The 13415-nt window shown below is 41.1% G+C and overlaps 2 protein-coding genes across 4 annotated transcripts in view; one reads left to right on the top strand and one right to left on the bottom strand.

The window, feature by feature from the left end:
* Nucleotides 1-10614, top strand: part of TSEN2 (tRNA splicing endonuclease subunit 2) — a 217187-nt gene extending 206573 nt beyond the window's left edge. The window contains exon 14 of the transcript XR_010747200.1: nt 10525-10614. The gene's annotated coding sequence lies outside the window, so the exon portion shown is untranslated. The remainder of the gene's footprint in view (nt 1-10524) is intronic.
* Nucleotides 1-13415, bottom strand: part of RAF1 (Raf-1 proto-oncogene, serine/threonine kinase) — a 70455-nt gene that overhangs the window by 48943 nt on the left and 8097 nt on the right. The window contains exon 2 of one of the 3 annotated variants that reach the window (XM_066351041.1): nt 4006-4089. The exons of the other annotated variants lie outside the window; for them this stretch is intronic. The gene's annotated coding sequence lies outside the window, so the exon portion shown is untranslated. The remainder of the gene's footprint in view (nt 1-4005; nt 4090-13415) is intronic. 3 annotated transcript variants of the gene reach the window in all.

The raw sequence follows: 13415 nt of genomic DNA, 5'->3' as shown, positions 1-13415 counted from the left end.
TGTGCCGGAGGTCTGTAGGCCAAAACAACTGAACTCCGGCACAGAGCGTCTAGATCTGGGACTTCTGGTTAGGCCATTAGGGGATCGTTGACCTCACTTCCAGCAGGCGGAGCAGGGAGTAGCAGAATGCCACGGGGGAATGCATCTCTGGGGGCCCTGTGATCGACCAGCAACCACATAACCACAGCAACCATCATCCAATCTACTGTTCTGGGGTGTCGTGGATTTCTAATTGACCATCATTACTGAGGTAAGTGAGGGGGAGGTGGGGAGAGACGAGAGTCTGTGCTATGGGTGCCATTTCCAGCCATTAGAAATAGCAGCAGCCACCTTAATTTACATAAGATGCAACTTGCAGAATTTCAAGACAGCATCTGGGCTCAGGTGTTTGTCGACTTGAGGTCAAAGCTTGAGAATCTGGAAAGGTGCCACTTGGAGAATCAAGAGGAGTGCCACTACGAACAGGAAATTTGGAGTGCCTGGAACCGATTACCAGACACTTTTAGCACCCTGAAAAATATAGCAATGGCTTTACTCACAATTTTTCCCTCTACGTACTTTTGTGAGACCTTTTTCTCAGCGTTAAATACTATCAAAACCAACAAAAGAAACAGATTGACAGATGAAGTTAGTAGCACTTGCTTGGGCTTGAAGTGTACAAAATACCAACCTTCAACTGAAAATTTAGCCAATGAAATTCAGCAACAAAATAGTCACTAATAGGCAGGTTAAAGAATTCCCCCTCCCCCTCACTTATCTTAGTTCACGGAACCCCACACAAGTTAAATAATATCAAGACCAACAAAAGAAACCGACTGACAGATGAACAAAGAAGTCATTAAGCAGGTAAGTTAAATAATTAGTTTTTGGTTTATTAAATACAGGTATATATTACAATTATACATTTTTGTTACTTAAACTATAAATATTGCGAAATTATGGTTTTTTTCTCGAAGTGACATACCACCCGAGTTATGCTCGGTTTTTTGGTGAATTTTGACACACTAAGTTCAAAAGATTGCCCATCACTGCACTAGACAGTACATTCCAAGAAGCTTAAGTTCATTTCACCCTTATAACCTTTGCCTTTATTAGTGCTGGTTCTTGAGAAGTTTCCTGAATAACAAACACTGTCATCTGGGTCTAATGAGTGCTGACCTCCAACAGAAATCTTCCAGTGCAGTCATTTAGGAATCACACTATGCTGAGGAACTCCACTCTAGAATTAGAATACTAATAATTGTGAAATTCTACAACTGTAGAATCGGCACAATACAATTGTTGACAGCTAAACATCAGATAACAACTCATCATACAGATCACAGACAAAAACCAGCTGATGATACTCAACTGAAGCCATTATGGAATTCTACTATGCTGGAGTTATTTCCAAAGTTAAATTTGATTTGTTAGTATTGTTTGGCATTTCCCTTCATAGTTTTATTTTTTAAGTAAAACTAAGCACCACTCCTGTTCACCTGCTCTGTCACACTAAACTATAAACATTTTCCACCCACACACATATCCAATTTGTACTAAATATATACTGCTGAAAATAAAAAGTGGTTTTAAACCAAAGTGCCCCTACAAAAAAAAATGTAGAAATGTGTTTTTAAACATGCCTAAGATCATGTAGAATGCAAAAGAATGTGTAGAAAGAAGAATTTCACATTGGGCAGTTGGGAGGGAATAGTTCAGTTTAAAGGAAATACAGTAATTCCCAAATATTTCGGGTATATGTCCCAAAACAAGAATGCTTTAAGCATTATGCTAGTTATAGATTTTTGGGTGTTTATTTAAAATATTCTTCATGTACATAGGTTGTCCACCATGAAACCAATCAGACATTCAGTAAACTTAAGGAGTAAAGAGTAAATAATTAAGGAGTAAAATTAATAATTAAAGAGTAAAACAGTAAAATTAAGGAATAAACAATAAACAGAAGTAATTCAGTAAAACAAACTTAAAATTGTTACTGTTTCCAACAATTTCCAGAAATCTCAGAAAGAGCTAAAAAGTGAGCGAATTACTACATTTTCACATCATGTTTGCAAATCATTTTACTTCCTCTGTATTTGTTATGGGCCAAACACCATAGGCCATAATGTTGTGGTCCTAAAAATAATTCTCCATTTTAGTAAAAGAATGAAGCCAGTATCTCAATAAATTAAAACCAGGGACTGTTGAATGTCAAGAAGTTTTATAAAATTAGCTGATTTCTGCCTGACCAGGCGGTGGCGCAGTGGATAAAGCATCGGACTGGGATGTGGAGGACCCAGGTTTGAGTCCCTGAGGTCACCAGCCTCAGCGTGGGGTTACTCAGTCTGCTGAAGCCCCACGGTCAAGGCACATATAAGAAAGCAATCAATGAACAACTAAGGTGTCACAAAAAAAATTAGCTAATTTCTGTGGTGCAACATAAATTTCTCAAACCCCTTCTTGAATAATTCAAAAATATAGAAATATTTGAAAAATAAATAGATGAATGAATGTTAAGAAACACTCAACTTTTACAGTAAATCACGTTTTTAGACCAGGAATACATTCCTGAGGGTTTCCATATGAACAACATGCACCAGGATAGCCAATGAGTTTTCTACTATATGCCCAGCAGAAACATCTGAAGAAAAAGAATAGAAGCAGGTCAGTGATTTTTATCTCCTTACTTTCAAGAAATAAAACCTTTTTTTTTATATTTTATTTATTCATTTTTAGAGAGAGGAAATGGGAGGAACAGAGAGAGAGAGAGAGAGAGAGAAGGGGGGAGGAGCAAGAAGCATCAATTCCCTTATGTGCCTTGGCCAGGCAAGCCCAGGGTTTTGAACCAGTGACCTCAGCATTTATCCACTGTGCTACCACAGATCAGGCTCAAATTATCTTTTTAAGTCTAAACATTGGTAAGGCTAGGTACAAGTTCTCCCCATAATATTGCACTTCAGTCCTCGGGCAACATATCAAATGACTGGTACCAACTACTCAACACCTAGGCATCAACAGAAAATTCACAAACATTCTGTTGGCTAAGGCAAAAAACTGTACTTTCTTTCCAGAGTCGGCAAGAGTTCTGAGAACTGTTCCCACAATCTGCATGCCCCAATCTACACAAGGCACCATGTGGCTGAGAAACCGGTTATAGCACTTAAGAACACTCAGGTATGCAGACATGTTATAGATGGAACAAAGTAAGAGAATAGTAAATATAGGAGCCACACTATGTTTGTGAAAACAGACTCGTTAGACTTTTAAAACAAATCAAGCTATTTCCTTGTACAATTCCTAATAAGCTATTCAAAGTGATCTTACAAAGAACACTTGTGTAATTCATCCTGATGTTCGTAATACAGGAGAACACTGAGTTGTGATATGAGTATTTTAAACTCAACACACTCATTTAAAACATCTCACACTGTTGCCCAGCTCTAGTAAGAATTTCCGTGAATTACTGCATTCAAAAGTATTTCTAAAAACAAATTACTAGTGCGAGATTAATAAAATGTAAGTTAGAAAACAAAATAAACTTTTCAAAAACTTTGGGAAGGTCTTGTTTTTGCTTGAATTTACCAAATGCTATAAAAAATGTTTTGAAAGCAGGACTATGTTTAAGGTACAATATTACTAGGGATCAGCACATATATAAAATACTATTAAGTAGCCTCAGGCAAGTCAAATCTGCTAAGACTATGATTACGTATATTTAACTAGCAGTATTTAAGGTATAATTTTAAGTGATTTGAGTCCTATGCTTTAAGGTCCATATCTCACTTTAAAGTCTAATCCGAGGCCTAAATGACTGGAAATGTTACTCTACCAACTTCTGGAGATATAGACGAGCACTCACTCAACATTTCTCACTGTCTTTAGCAGAATCTTTCAGATCCTCTCCTAAAAGATGATCCCATCTTTTGGTAAAAATAAAACAAACAAGATAGCCTGGCCTGTGGTGGTGCAGTTGATAAAGCATTGACCTGGAATGCTGAGGTTGCCGGTTTGAAACCCTGGGCTTACCTGGTCCAAGTACATACAGGAGTTGATGCTTCCTGCTCCTCCCCCTTCTTCTTCTCTCGCTCTTCTCTCTAAAATGAATAAAATCTGTAAAAAAAAAAAAAAAATAGAACAAAAAACAATTATAGCAATTCTAATTAATCCACAAAGCTTTTCAGGAGTTCAATGCACAAGAACCAAGAAGTCCTAAAACTTCTGCCTAAAAGTCAAGAAACAGTGGCAAATTTAGGATTAAGGCTGACTGTTTCACCCTCTCCCTACCTCAGCCAGGTCAGGCAGCCAAATTATTCCTACCCTTGACCCTTTCTGAGTAGGGAAACACACATACACACCAAACAAAGTAAACATTTCATACACAGGCATGTTAAATTTTCCTCAAAAATACCTAAAAATCAGTATTTATAATTAGATATCTGAAAACAACCACTTTTTAGTGTTTCTTCAAATAGTACCTCATATTTCACTTTAAGTGGTAGAAAAAAACAAAGGTAGAGCAAAAAATATCTAAGGTAGCATTGGGCAAACAAGTGTGTTACAAATGTGTTAGGTTTGCTCACTTGTACTCTAATTGGTGCATGAGCACAGGGCAGTGCCATGTGTGCATAGTCTATGGAAGGCTGTGGGTACTTGCCTTCAGGGAAACAGATTACAAATTGTGGATTGCCTGCCTGCTTAGAAGGGGCCATGGTTTGCTATTGTTTGCCAGAGAAGGGGTCTCCCGGCCCCCCCCCATTTTTGGCTGGGGAGTAGAGAGAGAGAAAGAGAGAAAGATAGAGAGAGAAAGAGAGAGAGAGAGAGAGAGAGAGAGAGAGAGAGAGGGAGGAAGAAGGTTTGCTCTGCCTACCTGCTCTTCCACCATTACGAGACTAATAAACGGAATGGCCCATCATTTTCTGGCTCCAGTGTTCCTTTACCATCTGCCTGAATCCAATGAGAACTTGCACAGCCACAGCCACCAGCCTTACAGATAGCCAGCACTTGGGTGTTTAAATGAGGTTTTAAGAGATTCAATCTACCTAAAACCTAGTTTGAGAATATAGCAATGCATTCTGTGTGGTTAAAATTAATCCCAGCCTGACCAGGCGGTGGCACAGTGGATAGGGTGTTGGACTGGGATGCGGAGGACCCAGGTTCAAGACCCCAAGATCAACAGCTTGAGCGCGGGCTCATCTGGTTTGAGCAAAGCTCACCAGCTTGGACCCAAGGTCGCTGGCTTGAGCAAGGGGTTACTCGGTCTGCTGAAGGCCCACAGTCAAAGCACATATGAGAAAGCAATCAATGAACAACGAAAAACTGATGATTGATGCTTCTCATCTCTCTCCGTTCCCCTCTGTCTGTTCCTATCTATCCCTCTCTGTCTCTGTAAATAAAAATAAAAAAAAAAGATTAATCCCAGAAAACTTACATCAGTCAAAAGAACTTACAATTTTACAGAACTTCACAGTTTATTCAGTTCACTTCACCAGGACTGTTAAAATTAAACAGGGTAAAGCAGATACTATTTCTACTTTTTTGTTTGTTTATTTTTTATTGATTTTTAGAGAGAGGAAGGAAGAAAGCAGGAGAGACGGGAACATCTGTTCCTATATGTGCCCTGACCAGGGAGTGAACCAGCAATCTCTGTGCTTTGGGGTGATGCTCTAACCCAGTGGTCCCCCACCCCCGGGCCAGAAAGAATAAATAACTTACATTATTTCCATTTTATTTAAGTCTGAACGATGTTTTATTTTAAAAAAATGACCAGATTCCCTCTGTTATATCCGTCTAAGACTCACTTTTGACGCTTGTCTCGGTCACGTGATACATTTATCCATCCCACTCTAAAGGCCGGTCCGTGAAAATATTTTCTGACATTAAACTGGTCCGTGGCCCAAAAAAGGTTGGGGACCACCGCTCTAACCAACTGAGCTATCCCGCTAGGGCTATTCCTACTTCTTTTTTTGAAAATGTAGTCTGACCAGGCAGTGGCGCAGTGAATAGAGCGTCGGACTGGGATGTGGAGGACCCAGGTTCGAGACTCTGAGGTCTCCAGCTTGAGTGAGGGCTCATCTGGTTTGAGCAAAGCTCACTAGCTTGGACCCAAGGTCACTGGCTCGAGAAAGGGGTTACTCGCTCTGCTGTAGCCCCACAGTCAAGGCACAGATGAGAAAGCAATCAATGAACAACTAAGGTGTCGCAACGAAAAACTAATGATTGATGCTTCTCATCTCTCTCCTGTCCTGTCTGTCTGTCCCTGTCTTTCCCTCTCTCTGAATCTCTGTCTCGGTAAAAAAAGAAAAAAAAGAAAATGTGGCCTGACCAGGCAGTGGTGTGGTGGATCGAGTATCCAACTGGGACACAGAGGACCCAGGTTCGAAACCCCGAGGTCGCTTGAGCACAGGCTCAATTGGTTTAAGCAAGGCTCAGTCTGCTGCACCCCCTGCCCCCTGGTCAAGGCACATATGGGAAAGCAATCAATGAACAACTAAGGTGCCGTAACGAAGAGTTGATGCTTCTCATCTCTCTCCCTTCCTGTCGGTCTCTCTCTCTGACTCTCTCTGTCTCTGTTACAAAAAAAAAAAAACAACAAAAAGAAAATGTGAAGTGCAAAAGGTTTAGTGAAAATTTAAGAAAAGCAAATCAAGTAAAAAATTCAGATCCTCATTACATTGTAGTTCTATTATAATTATGTGATGTTACCATTGCAGTACTTTTAAATAGTTTAAGCAATGTATCAGTCCTGTATGGAGTAAAAAAGCATATACATTATGTCTTACGTATCATAAATTTAAATTTTTCTTCATACTTGAGATGTTTCCTTCTAAATAATAAATGATTTAGTTTAAATTTATTATCCTAGCATTCCAATGCTTTTTCTAACTTGACCTTTCTTCTTAACCATTAAATGATGCAGGGGTAGTCAAACCTTTTATAAAAACCGCCCACTTTTGCAGTGCTGGTCAGCCTAGTCCCTGCCGCCCACTAGTGGGCAGTCCAGCTTTCACGGTGGGCCAATAGTGGCGCCATTCGGTTGCTCTGCTAAGGCCCACCATGAAAGCTAGAACGCCCACTAGTAGGCGGTAGGGACTCGGTTGACCAGCACTGCAAAAGTGGGCGGTTTAGTCCTGGCCAGTTGGCTCAGTGGTAGAGCGTCGGCCTGGCGTGCAGGAGTCCCGGGTTTGATTCCTGGCCAGGGCACACAGGAGAAGCGCCCATCTGCTTCTCCACCCCTCCCCCTCTCCTTCCCCTCCTGCAGCCAAGGCTCCATTGGAGCAAAGTTGGCCCCGGGGGCTGAGGATAGCTCTGTGGCCTCTGCCTCAGATGCTAGAGTGGCTCTGGTTGCAGCAGAGCATCACCCCCTGGTGGGCATGCCAGGTGGATCCCGGTCGGGCGTATGCGGGAGTCTGACTGCCTCCCTGTTTCCAACTTCAGAAAAATACAAAAAAAAAAATTTAAAAAAAAATTAAAAAAAAAAAAAAGTGGGCAGTTTATATAAAAAGTTTGACTACCCCTGGATAGAGGGTGTATCAAAAATATAATCTTGCCCCGGCCGGTTGGCTCAGCGGTAGAGCGTCGGCCTGGCGTGCGGGGGACCCGGGTTCGATTCCCGGCCAGGGCACATAGGAGAGGCGCCCATTTGCTTCTCCACCCCTCCCTTCCTCTCTGTCTCTCTCTTCCCCTCCCACAGCCGAGGCTCCATTGGAGCAAAGATGGCCCGGGCGCTGGGGATGGCTCCTTGGCCACTGCCCCAGGCGCTAGAGTGGCTCTGGACTCGGCAGAGCGACGCCCCGGAGGGGCAGAGCATCACCCCCTGGTGGGCAGAGCGTTGCCCTGGTGGGCGTGCCGGGTGGATCCCGGTCGGGCGCATGCGGGAGTCTGTCAGACTGTCTCTCCCCGTTTCCAGCTTCAGAAAAATACCAAAAAAAAAAAAAAATGTTTCTCTAAGGCAGTGTTCTCAACCTTTCTAATGCTGTGACCCCGCAATACAGTTCCTCATGTTGCGGTGACCCCAAACCAAAAAATAATTTTGGTGGCTACTTCATAACTGTAATTTTGCTACAGTTATGATTCGGAATGTAAATACCTGATATGCATTATGTATTCTCATTGCTACAAATCAAACATAATTTAAACATAGTGGTTAATCACAAAAACAATATTTAATTATATATTGAGAAATATTTATTACTAATGGACCTCCTTACCTAGTGTATTGGGGCTACCATTCTGTAAATAGCTGCTTAACTAATGGATCTGTTTTTTCCAGATTTGTGGCAAGTTTTCTATATAGAACAGTGTGAACTACGTCATAGGATACACTGCAGTTTCTGCACAGCATGGTATCTTTCAGGGCTCTTTCACACTATAAAGCAGCGGTTTCTGCGGTGGAATCCACATCTCATTTACTTTAATAGGAGACCCGTGGATTCCGCAGAAGAGAGATCCTCTGTACGGCAGAAATGCAGTTCCGACACATTTCTTCCTCTCCTATTCAAGTCAATGGGATGCCGCAGCAGATTCCGCTCAAATATAGAGCATGTTGCTTCATTTTTTTCCACGCTAGAACTTTTCCTAGAGCAGAAAAATTCCAAAGGTGGAATCCACCACCCCCAATAGACTTCTACAGGAGGCAGATCTTTTACACTGCAGAATCCGCACAGCAGATTCCTCAGTGTGAGGCCTCTTTCAGTCTATTGGGGGTGGCGGATTCCACCTTTGGAATTTTCCTGCTCTAGGAAATGTTCTAGCGTGGAAAAAAATGAAGCAACATGCTCTATATTTGAGAGGAATCTGCTGCGGCATCCCATTGACTTGAATAGGAGAGGAAGAAATGTGTCAGAAACTGTCATTTCTCTGCCTCTTATTGAAATCAAAAGGAGGCTGCGGCGGATTGTGTGGTAACCCGAGATTCTTGGGAGCTCTCTTCCACAAAATCTGCCGCACTCCCAATGAAATCAATAGGAGGAGGATTCAATGCTGGAAACCACTGATTTCAGCAGTTTCCTCATTCAGAATATGGAAAAATAGTGGGAGATATGGGAGAAAATTATACATTGGGGAACAGTGTGAACTACATCTTATAGTGGTCTCTTATAGTATAAGACCAATGTAGAATGTAGTTCACACTGTGTAAATGTATGGTGCTTTGTGTAAGTGTAAGCTGCTTTGTGTACTGTGTAATGATTACACACAAAGCACCTTAACTTACACAGTATTGTGTATATGGTGTGTGTACTGTTTTTACATTATTAACCAGCAGGCTGTCTCGCAGGCTCTCTTGGCTCTCTACCTCTTGCCTCTCCGCCTCCTAGGCTCCGTCCTCCAGCGCTTGCTGCACCCGCCCACTGATGACGTCAGCAAGTGCCGGACACACGTAATGCGCTGCTATAAACTGTGGAGCGTCCCCCCCCCCCGCCCCCCCCTTCCCCGGCCCCTTAGGCCCCGGACGGATGATGCAATCACATCTGCGCATGACCGCAGGCATTCAGTTTGGAACGCACGTCCATAACGGAGTGCGTTCAAGCTGAATAGCGCTGCTGCAGATGGTAGCACGGCTTCTCAGCAGCTAAAGCCATCGGAAATATGTATTTTCCGATGGCTTTAGGTGACCCCTGTGTTTTGGTCGTTTGACCCCCGCCAGGGTCGCGACCCACAGGTTGAGAACTGCTGCTCTAAGGCTTGATCTGTGGTGGCGCAGTAAATAAAGCATCGACCTGGAATGCTGAGGTCGCTGTTTCAAAACTCCTGGCTTGCCTGGTCAAAACACATATGGGTTGATGCTTCCTGCTCCACTCCCCAACCCCCATCTCTCTCTGTCTCTTTCCCCTCTCTAAAATTAAAAAAAAAAAAAAAAGTAAAACAAAAGAATCACAAAAGATGGTCAAACTGTAAGGCTTGTGAGAATTGAAGATAATGAAAGAATAGATTAATTTCCTTCAGCTTCAATCAAAATCTCCAAGAACATATATTCAGTATGAGGAATGGTGGCTAAAACTGCCTGCCCTATTCTCTGTTAAAATTTTGAGGCAGAAACTAAATGGGAAATGATATTTTCAAACAACAGCTCAGATAAGGGCCTAATATCCAAAATATACAAAGAACTCATAAAACTCAACAACAAACAAACAAACAATCCAATAAAAAAATGGGAAGAGGACATGAACAGACACTTCTCCCAGGAAAAAATACAAATGGCCAACAGATATATGAAAAGATGCTCATCTTCTTTAGTTATTAGAGAAATGCAAATCAAAACTGCAATGAGATACCACCTCACACCTGTTAGATTAGCTATTATTAACAAGACAGGTAACAGCAAATGTTGGAGAGGCTGCGGAGAAAAAGGAACCCTCATACACTGTTGGTGGGAATGTAAAGTAGTACAACCATTATGGAAGAAATTATGGTGGTTCCTCAAAAAACTGAAAATAGAACTACCTTATGACCCAGCAATCCCTCTACTGGGTATATACCCCAAAATCTCAGAAACATTGATACGCAAAGACACATGCAGCCCCATGTTCATTGCAGCATTGTTCACAGTGGCCAGGACATGGAAACAACCAAAAAGCCCATCAATAGATGACTGGATAAAGAAGATGTGGCACATATACACTATGGAATACTACTCAGCCATAAGAAATGATGACATTGGATCATTTACAGCAAAATGGTTGGATCTTGATAACATTATACGAAGTGAAATAAGTAAATCAGAAAAAAACAGGAACTGCATTATTCCATACGTAGGTGGGACATAAAAGTGAAACTAAGAGACATTGATTGATAAGAGTGTGGTGGTTACAGGGGGAGGGGGAGGGGCACAAAGAAAACTAGATAGAAGGTGACAGAGGACAATCTGACTTTGGCTGATGGGTATGCAACATAATTGAACGACAAGATAACCTGGACATGTTATCTTTGAATATATGTATCCTGATTTATTGATGTCACCCCATTAAAAAAATAAAATTATAATTAAAAAAAAATTTTTTTTGAGGCAGAGCAAAACCATGGTTGAATACTATATTTGAATGTGTTTATCATGCAACTTCACTATTTATTTCTCCTTTAAGCTCATGCCTTACTTCAGTTCAGCCTTGGTCCATCTGAGAGTCTGGATAATCAATTTTTCAAGATTACCCCAATTTCCTTTAGGAAATAAGTGCTTTGTTCATTTTTTTCTTTTTAATTCAATTGGTCACATAACACTGGAGGTTAAAAATCACCCTCACTTATGAAAAATTTCTGCTAAGCAGACATGCTCAAACACTTAAATATCAAATGTGATCTCACCTAAGCTAGAAACCATTATGTCTAGTTAGGAGAAGGTTTAGGCTAGAATTTCCCAACCAGTCCAAAAGGGCACTCTAATGCACTGCAAGGTGGTGTGTGTGTGTCAATATTTTGAGTTTCCTCATGTCTCTTTCTCAACTTCTGACCACAAACTGGTAACTTCATCAGATGACTTGCCAGCATAGACGCACATGAAGAAATGTGACACTCTACCCTTCTAAAAATGAACAAGCAGGGCTGCACAAATTTAGAAAAAATTCTGTTTCAAAAGGTAATCAATATTAAAATGTTAAAAATTAGCTAGTTCAAAACAAGTATGTTAAAGCAACAGTTCCACAGTGAAAGATGTCTGTAGCAAATTTCATTTTTAACTCTTGCCACAAATTAATTTTCCACCATTTTCATTTTAAGTCACTTTGTTTGAAATCTTTAACCCAAGTTTTGCTTTTCATCTCAAATCAGTCACCATTTTACAGGGAATAAAAGTCTAGAAAGAAACAAATCTAATGATGAAGAGCCACCTTTTATACAACTTTTTCTCTTTTTATTTTAAATTTTCAAATTTAATGACTTAACAAAAACACTCATTTATAAATAGCAACCTGTCTTCTTCCTCAGTTACCTCTAAAATTTTTGTCTTTTATTTTTTTCAATAGCATCTAAATGATATATAGATTAGTGGTCTTTTTTATTAACACTTGCTTTGCTTTATTCTTCCCTTTCTTTTCCTGTCAAATCCCCCAAGTAACCTATATCAACAACCTAATATTCTTTGGTGATTTTCTCCATGCTTTTATAATCCATACAGGTATCATATATATGTATAAAGGTTTTTTAGTCATTTTTATTTCCCAACTTAATAATCTTCAAAAAGATACACTAACTGATTATAAAACATGTTCATGGGGAGGAGAAATTGGAAAAATACAAAAATTGCCTGACCAGATGGTAGAGCCGTAGATACAGCATCAAACTGGGATGTGGAGGACACAGGTTCAAAACTCCATGGTTACTGGATTGAGCCCAAAGGTCTCTGGCATACATACAGCCCAAGGTCCCTGGCTTGAGCCCAATGTCACTGGCTTGAGCAAGAGGTCAGTGGCTCGGCCGGACACCCCCGCATCCAGTCAAGGCACATATAAGAAAGCAATCAATGAACAACTAAGGTGCCACAATGAAGAATGTTTCTCATCTCTCCCTTCTTTTCTGTCCCTATCTGTCCCTCTCTCTCTCTTGCTAAAAATAAAATAAAATAAATACAAAAATAAACAACCTGTGATGGCAGAGTGGATAAAGCATCGACCTGGAATGCTGAGATTGCTGGTTTGAAGCCCCAGGCTTGCCCAGTCAAGGCACACAGGAGAAGCAACTACTACGAGTTGATGTTTCCTGTTCCTCTCCGTCTTTTCTCTCTTTCCTCCCTCCTTCTCAAAATAATCAATAAATAAAATCTAAAAATTAGCCTGGCCTGTGGTGGCGCAGTGGATAAACCTTTGGCCTGGAATGCCAGGGTTGCTGGTTCGAAACCCTGGGCTCCCCTGGTCAAGGCACATACAACAAGCAAGCAATGAACAACTAACATGAAGCAACTATGAGTTGATACTTCCCATTCCATGCTCCCCTTTCTCTCCTGTCTCTGTAAAATCAATAAATAAAGTATTAAAAAAAATCTAAAAATTAAATAAATTAAATAAATAACCTATAGATGGCTCTTGCCAACATTTGTGGACATATGTATATAGTCTTTTCTATGCATATGTACTCAAATATTTTTCTTTATAAAAATGGGATCTTCTTATACATATTTGAGTACCCTACTTTTAAAATATGTCTCATCACCCAACATTAATTGAAATCATCTTTCACCAGTTGACTGAATATATTTTAGGTTAAAAGCGGTGAAGGTATAAAGAAAGGTGGTTACAGGCCCTGGCTGGCTGGCTCAGTGGTAAAGCGTCAGCCTGGCGTGCAGAGGTCCCAGGTTCGATTCCCGGCCAGGGCACACAGGAGAAGCGCCCATCTGCTTCTCTACCCCTCCCCCTCTCCTTCCTCTCTGTCTCTCTCTTCCCCTCCCGTAGCCGATGCTCCATTGGAGCAAAGATGGCCCGGGCGCTGGGGATGGCTCCTTGGCCTCTGCC

Source organism: Saccopteryx leptura, chromosome 10 (assembly GCF_036850995.1).
Source record: "Saccopteryx leptura isolate mSacLep1 chromosome 10, mSacLep1_pri_phased_curated, whole genome shotgun sequence".
In the NCBI taxonomy this organism is placed as follows: Eukaryota; Metazoa; Chordata; class Mammalia; order Chiroptera; family Emballonuridae; genus Saccopteryx; species Saccopteryx leptura.
This window is presented reverse-complemented; position numbering and strand designations above follow the sequence as displayed.